An 18,977-nucleotide genomic window follows, 5' to 3' on the forward strand; every position below is an offset into this window, starting at 1 on the left:
GACTTGTTATAGCCTTCCGAACATTTTCGATCCACAAACACACACACACACGTACACACACATATATTTTTTCTTTCCCCAAATAAAATTGGTAGTATTCCCACAAATTTGAGGTGAAAGACACCATTCAAAGCGTGGGCTTTGGAGCCCACCGGAACTAAGCTCAAATCCTCTCCAGCTTCCGGGCTGGATGACCCTAGACAAATTACTTTACTTAAGCTTCATTTTTTTGTGAAGGATAAAAATGGTCATCACTTTGTAAGGCTTGAGGATCAAAACCTATAGCGTATCTAAATCATTTAGCCCAGCGCCAGACACATAGTAAGTGTTCAATAAACATTATGATTGTCTACGGCAAGTTACCTTTCTAAGACTAAAAATAAGGAAATTTGTTAAACAAGCCTTATTTTTCCGACTAATTACGAATATACAAGTTGGGAAGAACTTGCTTTTGCAAAGCATAAAAGGGACCCAAGTAACATTTAAACGAGGGTTCTCCTCGAATTTTTGGTGGAAGTCTCCTGCGTCCCCCAACATCACTTCTTGATGTCTAGAAAGTGGACTTTCCAATAAAAAAAACTTCTGTGGCTCACGTCGGGAGGAGAAAGCTCCACCAGGTTAGGTTTCACACAGTGTGCACTTTTGCTTTATCATGCCGTTGCCGGGAGGCACCCCCATAAGCTCGCCTCCCACAGGCGCGCCCCTCCATCCCCTCTCCAGACGCGGCTGCAACAGGAGAAGCCCATGCTCGTAGGAACCGAGGGAGACCTGATGGACTGGGGGCGCCTCCAGGGCGCAGCGGCCGGCGCGGGCGTGTGAGGTGCGCCCTCGGGGTGCAGGCTGCTGGCGGTGGGGCCCGGCCGGAGCGCGGGCGGCAGGCTCCTCCCGGGGAGAACCTGGCGCTCGGCTCTCCCCAGTCTCCGTCCGGGGCATCTTCCTCGCGGTGTGCAGCCCCCAAGATCTCGCTGCCTCCACTCTGCAGCACCAGCCTGTCCCATCCGCTCGCTTTCTTTTTTGGCACTGCCCTTTGCCCTCCCATGGAGTCATCTGTTTACTCTCTCTTCACTTCCAGTCACCCATAGGTCACCCTCCCTCTACCACAGTCACCCATTTTGTCCCCTCTCCCTTCTCCCCTCACTCTTCACCTCTTCCCGGGTCGCCTTCTTAGAGGACTCCGCCGACGGAGATGCTGCGGACCCCGCGGCCAGGGCCAGCTCTCGGGAGAACCCTCCGTCCACCTTTGCCCCCTCCCCGGGGGCGCGGGAGGCAAGTTTCCGCCCCGTCCTTTCCCCAGTGACAGGACTTGGCGGCGGCCACGGCCAGGGAGGCGGAGGGAGGGACGGCCTGGCTCCCGAGCCCCCTCCCCTGCTCGCGAGCTCGCGCGGTCTGTCTTTCTCCGCAAGTGCGGAGACGCGGAGGAGGAGGAGGAGGAGGAGGAGGAGGAGGAGGAGGGAGTTGGGGGAGGATCTCCATTGAAATAAACAACCAGGCAGCAGTTATTAACACGGGAACATGGCGGCCGCAGCCTCAGCCACAGCTTCGGCGGCGAAGGTCAGCGCCGACGGCAGCCGGCACCTGACGGCGTGACCGACCCGAGCCGGTAACCGCGCCTTCCCTGGGGGCCGCGAGGGCGGGCGGGAGGCGCGCGGCGGGCGGGGGGCGCGCGTCCCCACCCCCGGCCGCGACTGCCCTTCCTGCGCCGAGCCCGGCGGCGCCGTGCACCACGGAGAGGGCTGTTTTTGTGTGCGGGGCGCGCCGCCGGAGCGCGCGGAGAACGGGAGTTGCATCCCGGAGACGCCGCCGAGCTGCGGAGTTGGGGCTCGGGGGGTGGGGAGGGCGGGAAGCGGCGGGGAGACGCGGAGTCCCCGGGAGAGAAAGGAGGCGCTCCAGCGCTTTGCGAGAGCCCGGGAGGCGAGTCCCGGAGCGCGAGGCGGGCGGAGGCTGCAGCCCGCGGCGCCGGCCGGAGGTGAGCGCCGAGGCGCGGCGGGGAGGCCGGGGGCGCGGGTGCGGCCCCCGCCCGGGCAGCGGGGCGCCCGCGGGCCCGCCGGCTGCGGGGTCGGCGCGAACCGAGGCTCCTGCCCCCTCGGGGGGAGGGAGGCAGAGACGGGAAGGTGAATCCGGAGAAGGTGCATTCTTTAATGGAAGCGCGGAGCGACTGCAGCGGCGGGTGGGAGCCGGGCGAGGGGAGGCAGGACCCGGGAAGTGCTCGGGGGTGTGTGAAGGTGAAGCGCCGTGTCAGGGCGGCCGGCGGGGGAGCCGCGGCCCGGCGGGCGGGCCGGGCCGTGTCAGCGCCGGGGCGGGGGCGAGGGGCGCCGCGGGCGGCCGGGAAGGAGCCGCGGCGGGCGGGGCGGGCGGCGGGCGCTCGGGCCGCGCAGGCCGGCCGCGGTGGGGGCGGGGAGCCGGGGGCCGGCCGCGGCGGCGCCGAGCTGGGCTCGCCCCGGACTTAACTTTCTGGGTGCGGGCATGTGTGCAGGAGGCGCGCTGGGGCCGGGGCCGGGGGCGGGAGGCGGTCCAGGAGGTTCCGGGTTGGCTCGCCAGCGCCCCCTTTTCTCTCTCCCTGCTCCCCGCCCCTGAGGAGACAGGCCCGCAGGGCCCCAGGCGGGAAGCGGGAGGTGTCCTCCCGGCCGGCTCGCGACAGTCCCACCCCGGGCCCGGGGACACTTCTTTCTCGGGCCCTGAGGGCTGCCTGCGGAGGGGGCCGGGGTCGTCGCTGCGGGCCGCAGCTCCCCGCCCCTCCGGGGAGTCCCGGAGGCGCCTCTTCCGAGACCGGGGGTGGGTCCGTCCCTGGTTAGATGGTCCCTCCCTCCTCCCCCTCCCCCTGGTGGTTTCCGGGGCCTGCGGGACTGAGGGGCGGGAATCGGGGAACCGAGCCTCTTGCACTGTCCCGGAGCTGGCCTGAGCCTAACGCTTTCGGGGTCTGTCACTGGCAGGGGAAACTTTCCCCAACCGGGGACCGAGCCTGAACACCCTCCTCCGCCACCTCGTCCTCTAAGCCCACTCCCACTCCACCACCTCCGACGCCTTCCCCTCCCACCGACCCGAATCTCGCTGCGTGTGACTGATGGGGCAGTGAGCCAATCGAAGGCGGGGAGCTGACCTGCCGGGTGTGGGTAAGCCAATCGTGGGGACCGGAGGAAGGAGGGGGGCGGGGTTTCTTCCGGACCAGTTAGAGCGGAGTGGCACTCGGGGCGGGGGAGTCATGGAGACGCCAAGAGCTATCCACTCTTGTCCATCGCTAGTCACCCGCTCCTTGATCTGTGGGGTAGTGTCACTTAGAGGGGCTCTGACCCGGGGAGGCACGTAGAGGTCCGCGGGATGCTGTAGTTCTCTGGTACCACCAGAGACGTTGTCTTAGACACGACGAAGTCTAAAGCCACTTACGATGTGGCAGTAACTCTCCGAGGCCCGCTTCTAAAATGGCATATATTGGAGTGATCGTGTTCTGGACCTCAGCGCCCGGTTTCCGTGCTGAGGATCAGAGAAGTTACCTGTTTACCTCGCCCTCCGTTTCACTCGGCTACCCCAGCGTGGGGACGGTGAAATTTGAAAGTGTCCTCTGAAAAGGAAGGCGTCGGACAGCGTTACGTCAATTGATTATTGGGAGTGTAAGGCATCATTGTTTATAATGGCTTCACTGGTTCCTTGTTTAATTAGACCGCCAGTTCCCAAAGTGCACTTGAAAGTTCGGCATTTGGGGATGACATAAAAAAAAAAAAAGAAAACTTGTGGCTTATGGTATGCATTTTTGGTTGTTTTGTGTTTTTGCTTTTTCTTGAGTAAACGAAATTAAGTTAGGAACCAAAGCATCACTTTTTGAAACATAAAACATTGGTATTTAAGGAGCAAGGCTAGTCAAAGAATATTTGTCTACAGAAAAAAAGTCTGAGTAAATGTAGTTGCCAGATTACTCCCACCCAAAAGATTCTTAAAAATAAATTATTTTCGTTCTGCTTAAACACTGCTGAACTGTACGTGTGTGGGTACTTTTCTGGTTTATGCAAGGTTAGGAGGCATCTTGGGTTGTTTTAAGCTGTTTGTTGGGTTCTGTCTGGTGACTGTCTCAACTCTTGACTGTTAAGAATAGGGAGGGTAGGTCTTGGGTTCTCTAGAAAGATCACAGGTTGCTCTGCAGGAAAAGCAGTCTTAAAAAGACAGCAGCTGCTACAGTGCTTTTGTGTGTGTGTGTGTGTGTGTGTGTGTATGTGCTCCTGTTCTTTGTTGGTGAGGGTAATGCTTACTATCACCAGCAAGGCTCCTTTTCCCAGCTGGAATTTGTAGAATCTTTGGGAGTTCAAAGAGGGAATAATATTAAATTGAGAATGAATCCATTCATTTTTTGATAAGTATCCCATGAATTTAACTCATCTCAGGAGGATTTTTTTGAGCTATTTGTTGTGCATGATATATATCTTATCTGTACTGGTTTCTCAAGCTTCTGTTAATATTGGGTTACTAAGAAAGAATTGAGGGGGACTGTAGCTTTAGGCAACAGTATTTACCACACCCTACAAATGTAGTCTCTTATAATTTACCAGTTCAGATTTATAATGTGAATTCCCAATCCAGTATATTTTTAAGTGTTCATGTAGACAAAAATTAATTGCATTTTGCTGTAACCCTTGAGGTGTTATTTTAATGATAAGAGAGTTAAAAACTGCAAAGATAAAACAAACATTTAGGTGCCAGAAGTAGGGAGTATTATAAATTAACACAACATTCAAAATTTGACATTCGAAACCCCCATCATTAGTTAATTTAGTTACTGATGGCCACTGACGTGTGCCCTTCTCTCTCTTTTGTATGCTCAAGAGCAAACCATTATTTTACTTCATTGTCTACAACAACCCTTGAAAACATTCTCAGATTCTTGGTGGCAGAGAGGAGCAAGTCCCCTAATGCCTGGCTAGGGGGGGAGAAAAGAACCCTCTCAAGCATATGGAGACATCTAGAAAAAGATGTGCATCGTCAGCTGTGATTCCATTGTGTGCTCTCAGACTGGATCTGAGCCTTCTTCCTCCTGGGAATTTCGGTCTTCACAGAGGAGTTCTTTGACTTTTAGATGTCAGGATACTGAAGCAGAGGGTAGCAAAGCGCTCACCAGTGATGAATTTAGTATTTTTTAGATAGTTTGGCTCTGATTTTAACCTTGCATTGGTTAAACATAATTTACCTGACTTTCGCTCAGTGTTAGAGGAGCATTTTAGTGGAAATGTAAAATGTAAAGATTGCAGGGGGACTTGGGCTGTGGTGTGAGAGTCCGTAGATGGGTAATGCTCCTTGGTTGGCTCCATCTGTAGTTATATCTTGTGAACGCTTTCCAGGCCTCAGAATCAAGGACCTGTGAGCAGGGCTTCCATTACGCACCCTATATTTAAGGATTCAGTACCTTCGCTGTTTCAGATCGCATCAGGTTGAAATATGACCCATAAGTTGACAGCTTGGATTTCTTAGAAAAAATTGTTTGTGTTGTATTGGGTTAAAAGCAATTCTTTTAAGCAGTCCTTGGGATGTTGGGCAGTGGGGGAAAAAAGGGTCTGTTTAAACAGTTTTTATAGAAGGTTAATTTTCTGAAATGCACAGTATGTCCTTATTTGATATTTTGACCATTATTATGTCATGGTTGAAATTATACTTAAAAGCATAATTAATGCTTAGCTATTTTTATGGCAAAACTGCTATTTAAGAAATTACTAGCTTTTCAATATTTTGTATTTATAGTTTTACGTTATTACATGCTCTATCAATTTTAAATTAAGAGAATAGGAGGGAGAGAATAAGTCACTGCTTTAAAGTATTGTTCTTTCATTGCAGTAAATCATAAAATCAGCAAATCAGAATCTTTTCCCCTAATGAAATAATGAGACTATATTTACATACCAATAATGAAAGCCATTTAAGGGAAAACAGAACAAAACCCTCAATTTTTTATACTCTTTTCATATCTCCAGCTAATTTTACCTCTGTGCCTTGTTTTTTAAATGAAAAAGATGTTCTTACCCTTTACGTGTTTCTTTTCTTTTTTGTTTTAAAGGCTTGTAGAAGGGTTTATGAATTGCAAATTGTAGCAAGAATATTGTGTCATATTACTCTTTAAAATCTATTAAAAATAATGTCTGGAGAAGCTATAAAATACAATTTCAGTGTCACAGACCCTCGATTCAGTTCGCATAAAGGAAAAACACTTTATGGATTCTAGATACTAATTTCTAAATAGAGGTGAGAATGTGACTTTTGTGGCTGTTTGAGAAACTGGTGTAGTTTTCCTAGCTGTTGTAAAACTCAGGCAGAACTGAGTATGAAAAGGAGTGGAAATCTTAAAGGTAAACTTGAGCTGTGAAGGTAACAAATTACCGGATGAGATGGTCCACAGGGGTCATCATACTCTTGGCTTTTAGGACAAAGATTTTATGTGTCTATCCTATGAAAAGTTCATCAGTGACCACATTTCTGGCTTCCAGTGGCTGTGATGACATAATGCAATTGTGGAAACATTGATTCCAGGATTTTTCAGTTGGTTTCCTAGTTGGAAGTTTCTAGAGAAGTATTGAACAGGGAACCCATGGTGGTATTTTACTTAGCTGCTTTTGAGGCTTCTGGACATAGAATCTTAATTTTAAGTAAGAAAGAGAGGAAAGCTACGTGTAGGTAGAAGTTATTAACAACTAGTTAAAGGTTCTGAAAGAAAAAACCGGTTTTACTTTGGGTATCGCTTGACAGCTACGTGGAGAGTTGCAATTAGCAGGTTAGTTCTGGCAGAATTTACGCCTTACATAGGCAGCCAGCTAGGAAGTGTTAAGAGTTCCCAATGGCCAACTTAAATCTCAGTTTGGACTTCTTAGATCTTGTCTTTGCATTCTTGCCTCATTGAACCATTGTTTCCTTCATTCGTTTGGGTTTTTATTTTGATGGGTATTTGAGTGTCCCAGCTTTGGCGGTTTACTTTGATAGCATAAACCATCCATACAAATCCTGTGCTTAAAGGGAGAACACAGAGTGGCTGATGACTTTTTTTGGTGGGGGAGGAGGTGGAAAGGGGCACGTTTGCCTTAATTTTCAATTTGCTTTGATACTAAAGATCTGTTCTCTTTTTCTGTGTAATTTTAATTATGTAATGTCAGAAAATTCTGCTTTGAGTTGGGTTTGGGTTTTTCCCCCCGAAAATGGGATTATAATGTTTATAATAAAAAAGGTTGTTAAATATCCTCTTGACTGATTAGCTTATGATTAAATAGATTCCTTTAATGAAGGTATGAATATTTATAGTTAGTTTTGTTTTATTTCCTCCCATATCATGTCTTGTGTTGTCAGGATGACAATCTTTACTCGGTCAAAGGGAGCAGGGCAGCGTGTCAGGGACCTCCCATTTCTGTGATGTCTGTGCATTGTTGCTGCTTTAAGACTAACGTATTCTGGGCCTTACCACCCTAGCTTGCTAAAGGATGGAAAACTCCCTTGCACAGCCTTTCACAGCTGTTCTGTTATTGTTGTCATTTTTTCTGGATGTAACTCATTTTTGCTTTGGACCAAAATATCTGTATTGGGAAAGTTACAACGCTAGCAGCATAAGTGACAACAGCTATCATTGAGTGCCAGCAACCTGTAATTGGCTTTTTGAGGTGTGCTCCATTCTTTTCTTCTGGCCACAACCTTGTAAAATAGAGTTTACCCCAGTTTTCCAGAAGGAGATGAAACTTAAAGGGGATTAAGTCATTGTCCTTTGGGCAAAACTTTGGGGGAAAAATTAACCTTGATCAGTGAGTGCGGAAACAAATCATAAATATCAGAGGCAGTGGTGAGTCTGAGAAAGTCTTCCTGTTAGGAATCTGGTAAAGCAAATGTTTGCAGGCCTTTGTAAGGCTCTCAGTCTGGTTGATTAGTCCATAAAAGGAATGAATTGATTTGGATAATTCCAGTCCTGCAAATTATGTCAGCAGGTATCTCCTGAACCCTTGCCTCCATGCAGGCCTCTACTTGAACAGGTGTTACTTATCTTATGACCAGCAGATAGTCTCCAACTTTTTTTTTTTTTTTTTGCTGAAGAAGATTTGCCCTGAGCTAACATCCGTGGCCAGTCCTCCTCTGTTTTGTATGTGGGTCACTGCCACAGCATGGCCACCGACAAGTGGTATAGGTCCATGCCCGGGAACTGAACCCCAGCTGCTGAAGCAGAGCACACCCAACTTAACCACTAGGCTCTCCAGCTTTTTGAGTCATCAGCCCAGTGTTTAACAATTCTAAAATTGCAGGATTTTTTCTTGTCTTTTAATCTTCAAAAAATAACAACTGTAATGGATGAAGTAAAAACAGGTGACATTTATTGAGTGCTTACTGAAGACCTGGTGCAGGGTTACGGTGCCCAATTTATGCTCTTGTGTATTTCTCGCTGTACCACAGTGAAGTAGGTGCTCTTGTTATCATTCCTCTTTTACAGCAGGAAGTGGAGGCACAGAGCTGTCAGATAACTTGCCAAAGGTCACACAGCCAGAGTGCTGGAGAGGAGTTTGAACCCAGGCAAACACTGCCCCTTAGCCCTGCCCCCTGACTTGTGTCCCTGTGAGCTGGTAGGCTGTGCTTCCTTTCAGCCCGGAGTGGCTGTGTCTTACCTGGTGCTTCATTCAGGTAACACAGGTCAGGAATTCTCCACGAGGGAAAGAGGCAGGTGTGAATTTTGAAAAAGCATATTCAGGTTGCCTATTGTTTCTCTCAATAAAAAGTGCAGAAAATAAGGTCAAGAAAGCTTGCTTGTGGGGACAGGTAGAAAATAGATTGAGCACTGTAGGACGTGGAAAGGATGGAACACTGATACAGATATTTGGCTTCTTACTCCTTTAAAATACCTTTAACTGTAGTGTGTGTAACTATTGGGTGGTGGGGGCGGGATGTGCGGTTGCAGAGTTTTTGCAGTCCACGTCGCATGCGTGACCCGGTGCTGAGATATTGCAGTCCCCAAAGAAGGCTGCTGATGTATTCCGTCATCTGACTTCTCTTTACTATTTGTGGAATTCTTCTGTCTGCTCAATTGTTTGCAGGGAGTGAGGAGAGCTAGCAGGGAACTCCTTCACCTGTGCGCGTGTGCCATCAGCACAAGCTGCTGTCAGTGTGCCAGCTGCGGGGGACTGAAGACTTGTCCTTAGAGGAGCATATGATGCATGGATTTTCTCTTATCCGTTTAGTGTGTCCATATGAAGTGTGATCCCACATCTTCCGAGGCTTAACTTGGGGCATGAGTGAGTTCTGGAAGCTTCTGTTGTTGCCCATTGAAGTGCCTGTCTAAACGAGGGTTGTTTTTTCTAGCAGATGATTCCTGCTTATAAAATCAGCTCATGAATCAAACATGAAATGACTTCCCTTGCTCTTGGTGGTACAGTAGCATTTGTAAGGATATTTAATATTAATTTATCTTAAAATTTCTAATTCTATTGTTAATATGCTTAATAATGAAAAGCTTTCAGTTTTTGTCAAAATGTAAATTAAAAAATTGAATGGCATATATTAGAGGAACCTCTATCTTTACTTGATTCATTTCTTGGCCATCTTGAGTTAAACCAAATGGAAAATTTAGATAGTTACATGGATAACAACTTTTTAAATACAATTTTTTTTTTTTTGGGTGAGGAATATTGGCTCTGAGCTAACATCTCTGCCAGTCTTCCTCTGTTTTATGTGGGACGCTGCCACAGCATGGCTTGACAAGCAGTGCTAGGTCCGTGCCCAGGATCTAAACCTGTGAACCCTGGGCCACCGAAGAGGAGCATGTGAGCTTAACCACTGTGCCACCGGGCTGGCCCCTCTAAATATGCATTTTTAATGTGCTTGTATATATGTTTTTTAAAATAGAATTATTCATAAATATATTTATTAGGTAATCACCTCTGGTCATTGTTGGAACATAGATGGCTAATTCTTTCACATAGAATTTTAGATTCCTAAATAAGGAATACATAAATTCTTTACTAAAAATCTGAATGTCAGGAGTGTATGAATTTCTACAAACTTAACATAATAGAATTTATTGAAATTACAGAAGCTGGTTGTAATGGTTATGGAGACAGGCAGTGGGGGCTGCAGGTGTCTCAGGTGATTCTGCTGTCCTGTACCTGCCACCTTGTGCCCGCAGCCTGTTGTGGACGTTGTGTCGGGTGTGCTGTGCATTGAGACCAAGCGCCACCATGGCTCAGTACTCGAAAGTGGAGATGGAATGGAAAAGAGTGGCGCAACTGTGGACTGCTTCAGTTTAGGTATAAATCTTTGTAGACTTTTCTGCTCTGCCTCCTAGTATCCTGCTTCCGTAGCTTTCTCAATTTTCTTCTTAAAGTTGAAGATGGAAGATGGATGGTAGTGAAGGGAGCACAATCAAGATTATGGGGGAAGTCTGTTACTGTCATTAAGTATTTCATGTATGATCATGAACTACAGTTTGCTTCTTTACCAAACGGATTTGCTCTGCTAACAGCACTTAGTGAAGAAGCTGGCTATTTGTTAAGGAAGCCATTAGGTTGAAAACAGATCACTTAACACAGGCCCAGTGCGGTAATTGGCTGATTTGTTGTTGAAAGTTAGTCCGTTGCTGGACAACGTTGTGGTCCAGCACACTGGAGGGCTGAGCCTCTGTTCTCTAATAGGATTGAGGACTGCATTCCCTTTTATGTATTTTATTTCTCCCCTGTTTAAGGATATGGTTACAGGCTCTATAATGTTAGATGTCTTCAAAGTGTTAAGATTCAAGTGGTCAGAATGGTGTCAATTGGAAATAGTAAGATGATTTAAGATGGGTGAAAATTGTACCCAGATTCCTAAAGTCTTACCCACCTCTTTGGAGTTTCTGGCCCCATGGTTGTGTATTATATTTTCAATTTCTGTAATTTTATTTTAAGACTTATTTTATGTGTAGTGTTCTTGTTGCTGTTTTAAGTAATATTAATATCTTGATTCCTTAAGGTTTTTCTGTCAAAGTGTGATATAAAAATATTTATCCCATTAAAAAATGTCATTTTATTGTATTCTAGCACCACGAGAGTGTTTTCTAAATAAATGGTATGAATAATGGAACCTAGTGAAGGAAATGGAAGTCACATAAAGATCTCGTATTTATGCTGTGCTACCTTTTATTTTAAGCAAGAGGTGTGTACAGCTAAGAATTCCAATAAATGGAAAGCTTTAAGCTATTAGATATAACACAAGAAAATGACATAATATTCATTGTGAACTGAACATATTGACAGTGACAGTTGACAGTGACACAAGTCAACAGAATGCCTGGACCCTGAAGGACATTAGAAAACAAAGCTGGAGCGTTATCCTTCTCTGGTGAAAGGACACTCACATAATAACGACAGCATTCTCGTAATCATTGATGATCTCACTTTAGTAGTAAATAGTCTCCCTTTGAGAAAGGCGTTCAGCAGAGAAGAGAGCCAGGAGATGAAGGGAACCCCAGATTTTCCACTCCAGGCGAGCAAAGGCTTGGGCAGGAAGGACCTGGGCCTGGGTGCAGTGGCCTGGCCCTGCATGCAGGCTGGAGGGCTAGCTGGGGCTCCTGCAGGGCTTTGACTCTCTCACTAGGAGTGGCCCTCAGCTGCTGCCTCCTCTTCTCACTGTCACTGGAGGCCAGGCTGACTCCATGGCGGGGAGGGAAGGGGAGAGAAGGGAGAGCCTGTTGTAGGCTGAGCATAGGGTGAGTCCCAGGGCGTTGAGGTCCCACATGTTCCCCTGGACAACAGTTGTCTACGTCTCATCCCCCATCAGGAGCTGGCTGGCTCTCATGTAGAGAGTCTTCTGATCTGCATCTTTAATTCTAGAACAGGATGGCAGGGCTGATGGCTGCTCCCTTCAAGTACCACTGAACCCCAGCCCGTCTCTCCCTGTGCTCTGTATTACCAGACAGAGCATTTAGCCGATGTCTTCCCTTCTGCAGGTGAGGAGTGAGGGGACTGCTCCACCTGAGAGCGGGTGAAAGACCAGGTGAGGCAAGGGAAGGCCTTCCGGGGCTGCTGATCGTCAGAGCCGAGCTCCAGGCTGCCTGGCGGGCCCCCAGAGGAGCAGGGAAGCCGCTGCCTTCTCCCCGAGGGCTGAAGACTTTCTTGGCTGTGCAAGCCCTTTTCCATTCCCTTCTTGAGAAAGTTCCCAGTGAGGTTCAAGTGTCTCCAGCAGCCTTATCCCAGATTTTCTGGGCCTGCCTCAATTGTTCATAGATGTATACTCTCTTCAAGGAAGGGATTGAGTGTATAATGGGGGTAAAAAAAAAAGGAAAGTGCTCAAAAAGAAACTGGAGGTGGCCTAGAGAGGAGTGGCGGTGCCGAATCTGGGCTAAAAAGGTTGGGAGCATGTGGATGGGAAATATCTGTGCAAAAGCCTTGACTGAAATCCGTAAATTAATGAAGGTGTATATAGAATAAATCCAGAGCAGCAGGTCCATGCCCTTGCAGCTTGAAAGATTTTAAGGACGTACCACTAGTTTATCAACTTGATCAAACTGAGTTGTCAACTTATAGTACTTGTTACTTTAAGTGGAATAGGCTACTTATATAGACTTTTTTTTTTTTGGTGAAGATAAATGTATGGAGGATTTGTTCATAACATGTTAGTAAAACAAATTAGGATTTTGAAATACATTCTTTGGAGTTTAATATCAAGGAGAAAAACCATAAACTAAAACGCTTTGAATAGCCTGGCATTAAAATTGGTTTGTCTATTGTGTTCTATAAATATGTTTAAAATGATTGTATGCATTGGCTTGTTTGAATGAATCAGGTACAACAGGAAATTGTACCTGTTTTCTTATTGCTTAGCTAAAATTGGGGGAAATAGTAAAGATGGAGTATATTTGTGTGTGTGTGTGTGTGTATACATGTGTGTATATTTTCATTCATTCTCCTCCTCCTGCCAAATAGTACACAGAACTGCTTAAAGGCTTTCATTTTTAAACTGTATTTTGATTTCAGCTGATTTAACAAATTCTCATTCTGTGCCATAAGTCATTAATAGATTGATCTTCCCCAAATATCCTTTTTATAATAGTATAAGTTCCCACTCACTGCCAAATGATACTCCCAAACACTTACTAGATAGCTCTGTCACAAACCCATTTTTCCCTATTTCTGCTCTTCAACCAGACTTTGTACCTGTTAGTCCATTCTTCCTGGCCTCCTGTGAACATGTGTTGACCATACAAGCTCGTGCTCTTTGCTTTGCCTGGAGAAAGCTAACGAGTTACTCTAAAATTCCGAAAGCAGTCCTTTCATATAAAACTCAATTTATGGGGAGTTTATATTTCTGATCTCAGTTAATAGCAAAGTATACAATCAAAACAGAGATGGAGCCCCACAATATTCAAAGGTTATTATTCAAAAGTTGCTTATAACATCGATTCCAGATTTTACAAAAAAAATGTTCTATGGAAAAAGAAGAAAGTCCACTTACCTTCAAATCAGAAACAATAAAGACTTTTGGGCTTTGTTGCTTTAGTAAAACTGAACATTTTTCACATCCAGACTTACTAGCTTTTCTTCTGCAGAATATTTTGACACTATGGTGAGAAGAGGGATTAATAATCTCAGTTTATAGTGGAGAAAGGAGAAAAAAGGTAAAGAAAACCTTGGGGAAATTCAGTAGTTCTAGAAAGGTAATAAAACAAAACCAAATACTACAAAGAGAATATACCAGGGTTAGCACTTAAAATCCTTCCATTGAAGAAGTGATAAAAAAGAGAACCAAAGTGTCACCGGAAAGGCTGATGTCTCAATAGATAAATAATGAAATTCTACAACTATCCAAAGGGCAAAGCCTTTACAGTCCACACATTAATATATACTCGTGACAATACCTATAAAAATGTTCTCAATCTTCTGCCCAGATTTCTACTTGAACAATAATTCCTTATTTTGTGGGATCATTTTATTTGCAGAATAAGTCAGAAGGCTATCTATCTGTCATCTATTCACATTCTGTCACCAACCAATTATATATTAAGTAGTAGAAACAGTATACAACTCGGGTGGGAAAGTGAGGCGGTGCTTCATGATACGCAGTGTCATGTGTCTCTCTTTTTCTTAGCTCCCATGGTGCCTCGGTCGTGGTAGAAGGAGTGGCGAAATAACCACCATTTCAGTGCTGTATATGCTTTGTCTTTCTCCCTCGTCCCCTGTGTGTGTGTGTGTGTGTGTGTGTGTGTGTGTGTGTATTGGATGAACTATCTGAAGGTAAGTTACAGATGACCCTTTATCTGTGAAATATATTGCCTTAAAACAAAGTCATTACCTTTTATAACAACATGCAATACCACTATTAAACCTAAGAACACTAATATCATCAAATATCAACTATCTATTTCAGTTTTCCCAGTTGTCCCCCAAATGTCTGTGATAGCTTTGGGTTTCAAACCCGGAGCTGATCAAGTTCACTCATTGCATTTGGTTCTGTACTTATCTGATGTGGGTTTGGAAACCAGGTAACCAGGTTTGTTTGTTTATTCAGCAAGGATTTAATGAGCACTTCATATATACCAGATATTTGGAATACAAAGATTAAAAAAGAAATGACCCCCATCCTCCGAGATCTCACAGTTCAGAGAAGGAAATGGACATAAGTATTTACAGTACAATATATGCATTAGAGTAGAAAATTGTATTAGCGGCTGGACAGATATTTTATAGAAGCAAACTTCATTTTGTGGGGTGAGGAGAGGCTGCACAGCTGCTGTGGTGTTTGATTTGAGCCTCAAAGGCTGACAGATTTCGTCAGAGAGAAAAGGCGTGCTAAAGAGACACGTGCATAGATGAAGAGAGAAAATATAGGAGGATTCTACTTCCTCTTATTTTACATGCACTTTTAATAAGATTGGCATGAGAATCTGAGAGACTCTTACCGGTAAAGCTTGTATCTTTAGAGCACAGAATTTGGGATATTTATTTTGAGTATTCAGAAAGAAGCCTTTTATTCCCTGTCTCCTTTTCATTTCTTGCTTGTGTTTGGATTAGAGGGTTCTGTTTACTGTTGCTGCATAATATACCACCTGAAACTTGGTGGCATTATGCTCACAAATATTGTGGGTCAGGATTGGAATACGGCATGATGGACGCAGCTTTTCTGCTCCATGATGTTTGGCATCTCAGCTAGGACACTCAAAGCCGGGGCTGGGTGAACTGCTTGCTGCTGGAATCAGCTGAAGGCGTGCTCCCTTTCGTGCCTGGTGTTTGATGTAGGCTGATGACTGGGACCTCAGCTGAGGCATAGGCCAGAATACCTGTGTACGGCCTCTCTGTGTGCCTGCTTGGGCTTCCTTACAGCATGGTGGCTGGGGTTCAGAGAGTGAGAGTTCCAAGGAAGCTGTATCTCCTTTTATGACTTAACCTCAAAAGTCACATGTGGTCACTTATGCCTTAGTCACAAGCCTCCCCAGATCCAGAGCATAGATCTGGGAACACAGATCCCAGCTCTCCTTGGGAAGAATGTTAAAAGTCAAATTAAAAGAAGAGCATGTGGGATGGGAGGTTGTGGTCATCTTTGGGAACCATCATGTGACACAGGCTAAATTGTAGAAAATTGAAGTGTTGCTGTCCTTTCCTTTAAAAGCACAGAAGACAGGAGGATTTATTATTTCTGATATATGAAGTGATTCAATATGAGATATAATGAGCAGCAGTTTTTTAGTCCCACAAAGGGCAGTGTTCTTAAACTGTATGTAATGGGATTTTAGTTAGACTTTTAGAACTTTCTGATAAAAACTTAGAGACTTTTATTTTTTTTTTTAAGATTGGCCCTGAGCTAACATCTTGCCAATCTTTTTTTTTCTCCTCCCCAAAGCCCCCCAGTACATAGTTGTGTATTCTAGTTGCAGGTCCCTCTAGCTGTGCCACGTGCAATGCCACCTCAGCATGGCCTGACGAGCGGTGCTGGGTCTGTGCCCAGGATCTGAACCAGCAAAACCCTGGGCCACCGAAGTAGAGTGTGTGAACTCAGCCACGGGGCCGGCCCTTGGATTTTTTTTAACCAGAGGAAATTTGTGTGATTTAAAAGTTGAATGATATTAAGTATATATTGCCTAGGGATGGACTTGTCCTCTTGAGCAAGCGATTTAATGTTTCTGAGTCCCAGTTTCCATTTTTTGTTGAATGGAGGTAATACTTGTTTGCCTCACAAAGTGGTCAAGAGCAACTAAGTTTTATTACTAATGAACTCAGACTGAATTGGATGTGTTTTTTGGTGAGGGAGATTATTGCTGAGCTAACAGCTGTGCACTCTTCCTCTGTTTCGTATGTGGGACGCTGCCACAGCGTGGCTTGTTGAGTGGTGTGTAGGTCTGTGCCTGGGATCCGAACCTGTGAACCCCAGGCCATGGAAGTGGAGTGTGTGAACTTAACCACTTTGCCGCCGGGCTGGCTTCCTGAATTAGATGATTTTAAAGAAATCTCCTGGTAATGAATTCTCTGTTTATCACTAAGGAGAATTGCAGGGCATTAATCTTTCTAAAATTTGTCTTTAAATTCCAGAATTCCTTTTTTTCCAAATAGAAAAAGATGTGGCCTCTTTGTCTTATTTTTCTTTTCTATGCATGTATTTACTGTGTAGAACTCCTGATTAAATGCTGATGACATATGTTTTTGGACTGTTTGTTTTACCAGAAACATTTCTAGGGAGTTAGCCCTGAAAGCCACTCCTGCTGTAAGTAATCATTAACACAGACCCTCTGACAGTGCCCGTGTGGTGCTGCTTCAGCAGATCCTTGTCTAGATTAAGGCAGCTTTTTGTCAAAAAGGTGCTGCTTTCCATGTGCTGGGAGCATGGATGATAGAGTTTTTATTCCAAGTCTTTAGTCCAAATTTTAGAGTGCATAAATTGTCTACCTTGCTTATCAAAATTCCAAGGTCTCATTGAGATTTAGAAAAATGTGAGTGGGTCTCTGCTTTTTAAGAGACTCTTCAAGTGACTGATAGAAATGGTGGGGAGCCAACCTGAAGGTTTCTGGTCTGGGTCCTGAGCCGAGGTGGGGGCGTGGGACCCTCCTTGTCACGAGGAATCCCAGTACCTGGAGAGGACGTAGAGGGTTAGGCATGGTCAGCGTGGAGGTGGTCAGGCGGGACTATCCGTTGTCAGTCTGGGTACTATTTGACCTCACTGTTCCATATTAAGAAGTTTCTCAGTAGCCGAAAGATAAGAAAACCACACCCTGAACTAACTAATGACATTTAGGTACCACCAGCCGCAGACCTGTCTTTTGGAAAAGGCATTTCAATTTTAAGGATAAAATGAAAGTAAAATCTTTCAAGTTCTTGTCACTGGTTTTTCTTCCTAGTCACTCTTATGAAATGGTGTCACTAAAGGGCAGAAAGGTTGTAAAATTTTTTTAGGGAATCTGCAAAAATTTGTGGAATGTTCTGTTGGAAGAAGTTAATATTACATGCCAGCAAACGCTGGAGTTCCTTGAATGCAAGAGTCTTTTTTTTTTTTTCTTGATTCTCTGAAGTCAATTTGGAGGAGCACTTCAGAGCCCCTGCCTGGATTGCGGTCTGCCTCCCTCACTCCAAGTGTGAACTTGTGCTGCAGTTTCCTTAAATATTCCCTGTCGTTATTACCATTCCTTTGAATCTCCTTCAGCCATCAGTAGTTGACGCTTAATTGGTGTTCAATAGATGTTGCTTGGTTATTTGGGATTGCGGTTCAGTGTAGATTATTTTAAGTGCAAGTTGAGGATGATTCAAGGAACTATTTAGGAAGTTAATTCTGAATACTAGAACCACCTATTATTCGAGATTATTTGTGTCAAATTTTTTTAAACTACTCTTCTTTATGAATTAATGTCGCAGGAAGGCAACGGGTCAGGCATCACTCTGTGTTATAGGGTCTATAAGGATCTGCTATAAACTGTTTTGATACAACTGTTTAGAGTAAATGTGCCACTACTCGGATTACAGAATGATTATTATTGCAACACATAACATTTTAGCACCTAGTAGGTCTAATTCAGTGATTCTCGAGGGGTGGGGGTGGGGAGGGAGGACAAAGATTCTTGGACGTATCATTCGCTCTACCAGAATTCTTGGGAAGTCCTCGTGGTTCCAAGGTGCTCGAAGGTGAAGCGGGTAGTGCTGGTTGATGCGGAAGGGTGAGAGGAGGGTGATTGAAATCAGTAGAGCTAAAGTTCCTTATATTTTGAAAAAATTTTGGGAATATTTTTAAACTACTCAGAGGTGGTAGAACATTTTAATTATCGTATTGAAAATATCAGAAAAATAAAGTGCAAAATCTCATTTCATTAACCTGAGAGATTGAATGCTTGTTTGACGTATCTAAGTGTTGGTCTTAGAAGTGGATAATGCTCTTCTCTACAAAGCAATTCTACTTAATTTCTCAGCAAAATATCTAATGGGACCTCAATGTTGTAATCATTTGACTGGTTTTGATTATAATTTAAAACCCCCTTTCTTTTGAGAAAATTACTGCATAAGACTTGAGTGCTATTTTTGACTAGTTCAGACTGTAGCTTAAAATACAATAATTTTCTCAGAAGAAAATGAAGCACTTCCTAAGAATGGTTGGACATCATTCACCAGAATCAGATACTTGTTTTTCTTGGAGTGTGAGTATAATCCTGTAAGTAGGTGCTACAGAACCACTTGAATTACTAAGGAGAGCAAGTCTCTTCACATCCTCCCACCTCAGTGGTCTTCCTTGTGCAGTGAATTAAATCTCATCATCAGTAATAGTTCTGTTTTCCGTAGGGATAAGTTGACTCCCTGAAATTTTCAAGATCTGGTCTGTTGCATAGATAAATTCACATTGCACAAATCATAACGGAGGATGCCTGCATTCAGTTGTGTTTGCCCACATTTACTACACAAATGGAGTACCCTACGACCGTTTACCCAGAAACGATGGAAGGCTTTATACAGCTGAAATCCCTAACGGGGAGTTTCTGGAGCCACAGGGAGGGATGAAATAGGTGGATATAGTTACCAATGGAGAACAGTTAGAAGGTCCGT

The 18,977-nt window shown here is 44.8% G+C and overlaps 1 protein-coding gene across 6 annotated transcripts in view; it reads left to right on the top strand.

The window, feature by feature from the left end:
• The first annotated feature begins 1,298 nt into the window (after window positions 1–1,298).
• Window positions 1,299–18,977, top strand: part of NCOA2 (nuclear receptor coactivator 2) — a 268,109-nt gene continuing 250,430 nt past the window's right edge. For 4 of the 6 annotated variants that reach the window (XM_014862661.3, XM_070481100.1, XM_044780309.2 and 1 more), the window contains exon 1: window positions 1,299–1,600. The gene's annotated coding sequence lies outside the window, so the exon portion shown is untranslated. Of the gene's footprint in view, window positions 1,601–1,677; window positions 1,967–18,977 lie in introns of those variants that run through there. The other 2 variants (XM_070481098.1, XM_044780304.2) reach the window with 2 other exon arrangements.

Source organism: Equus asinus, chromosome 12, assembly GCF_041296235.1.
Source record: "Equus asinus isolate D_3611 breed Donkey chromosome 12, EquAss-T2T_v2, whole genome shotgun sequence".
NCBI lineage: Eukaryota > Metazoa > Chordata > Mammalia > Perissodactyla > Equidae > Equus > Equus asinus.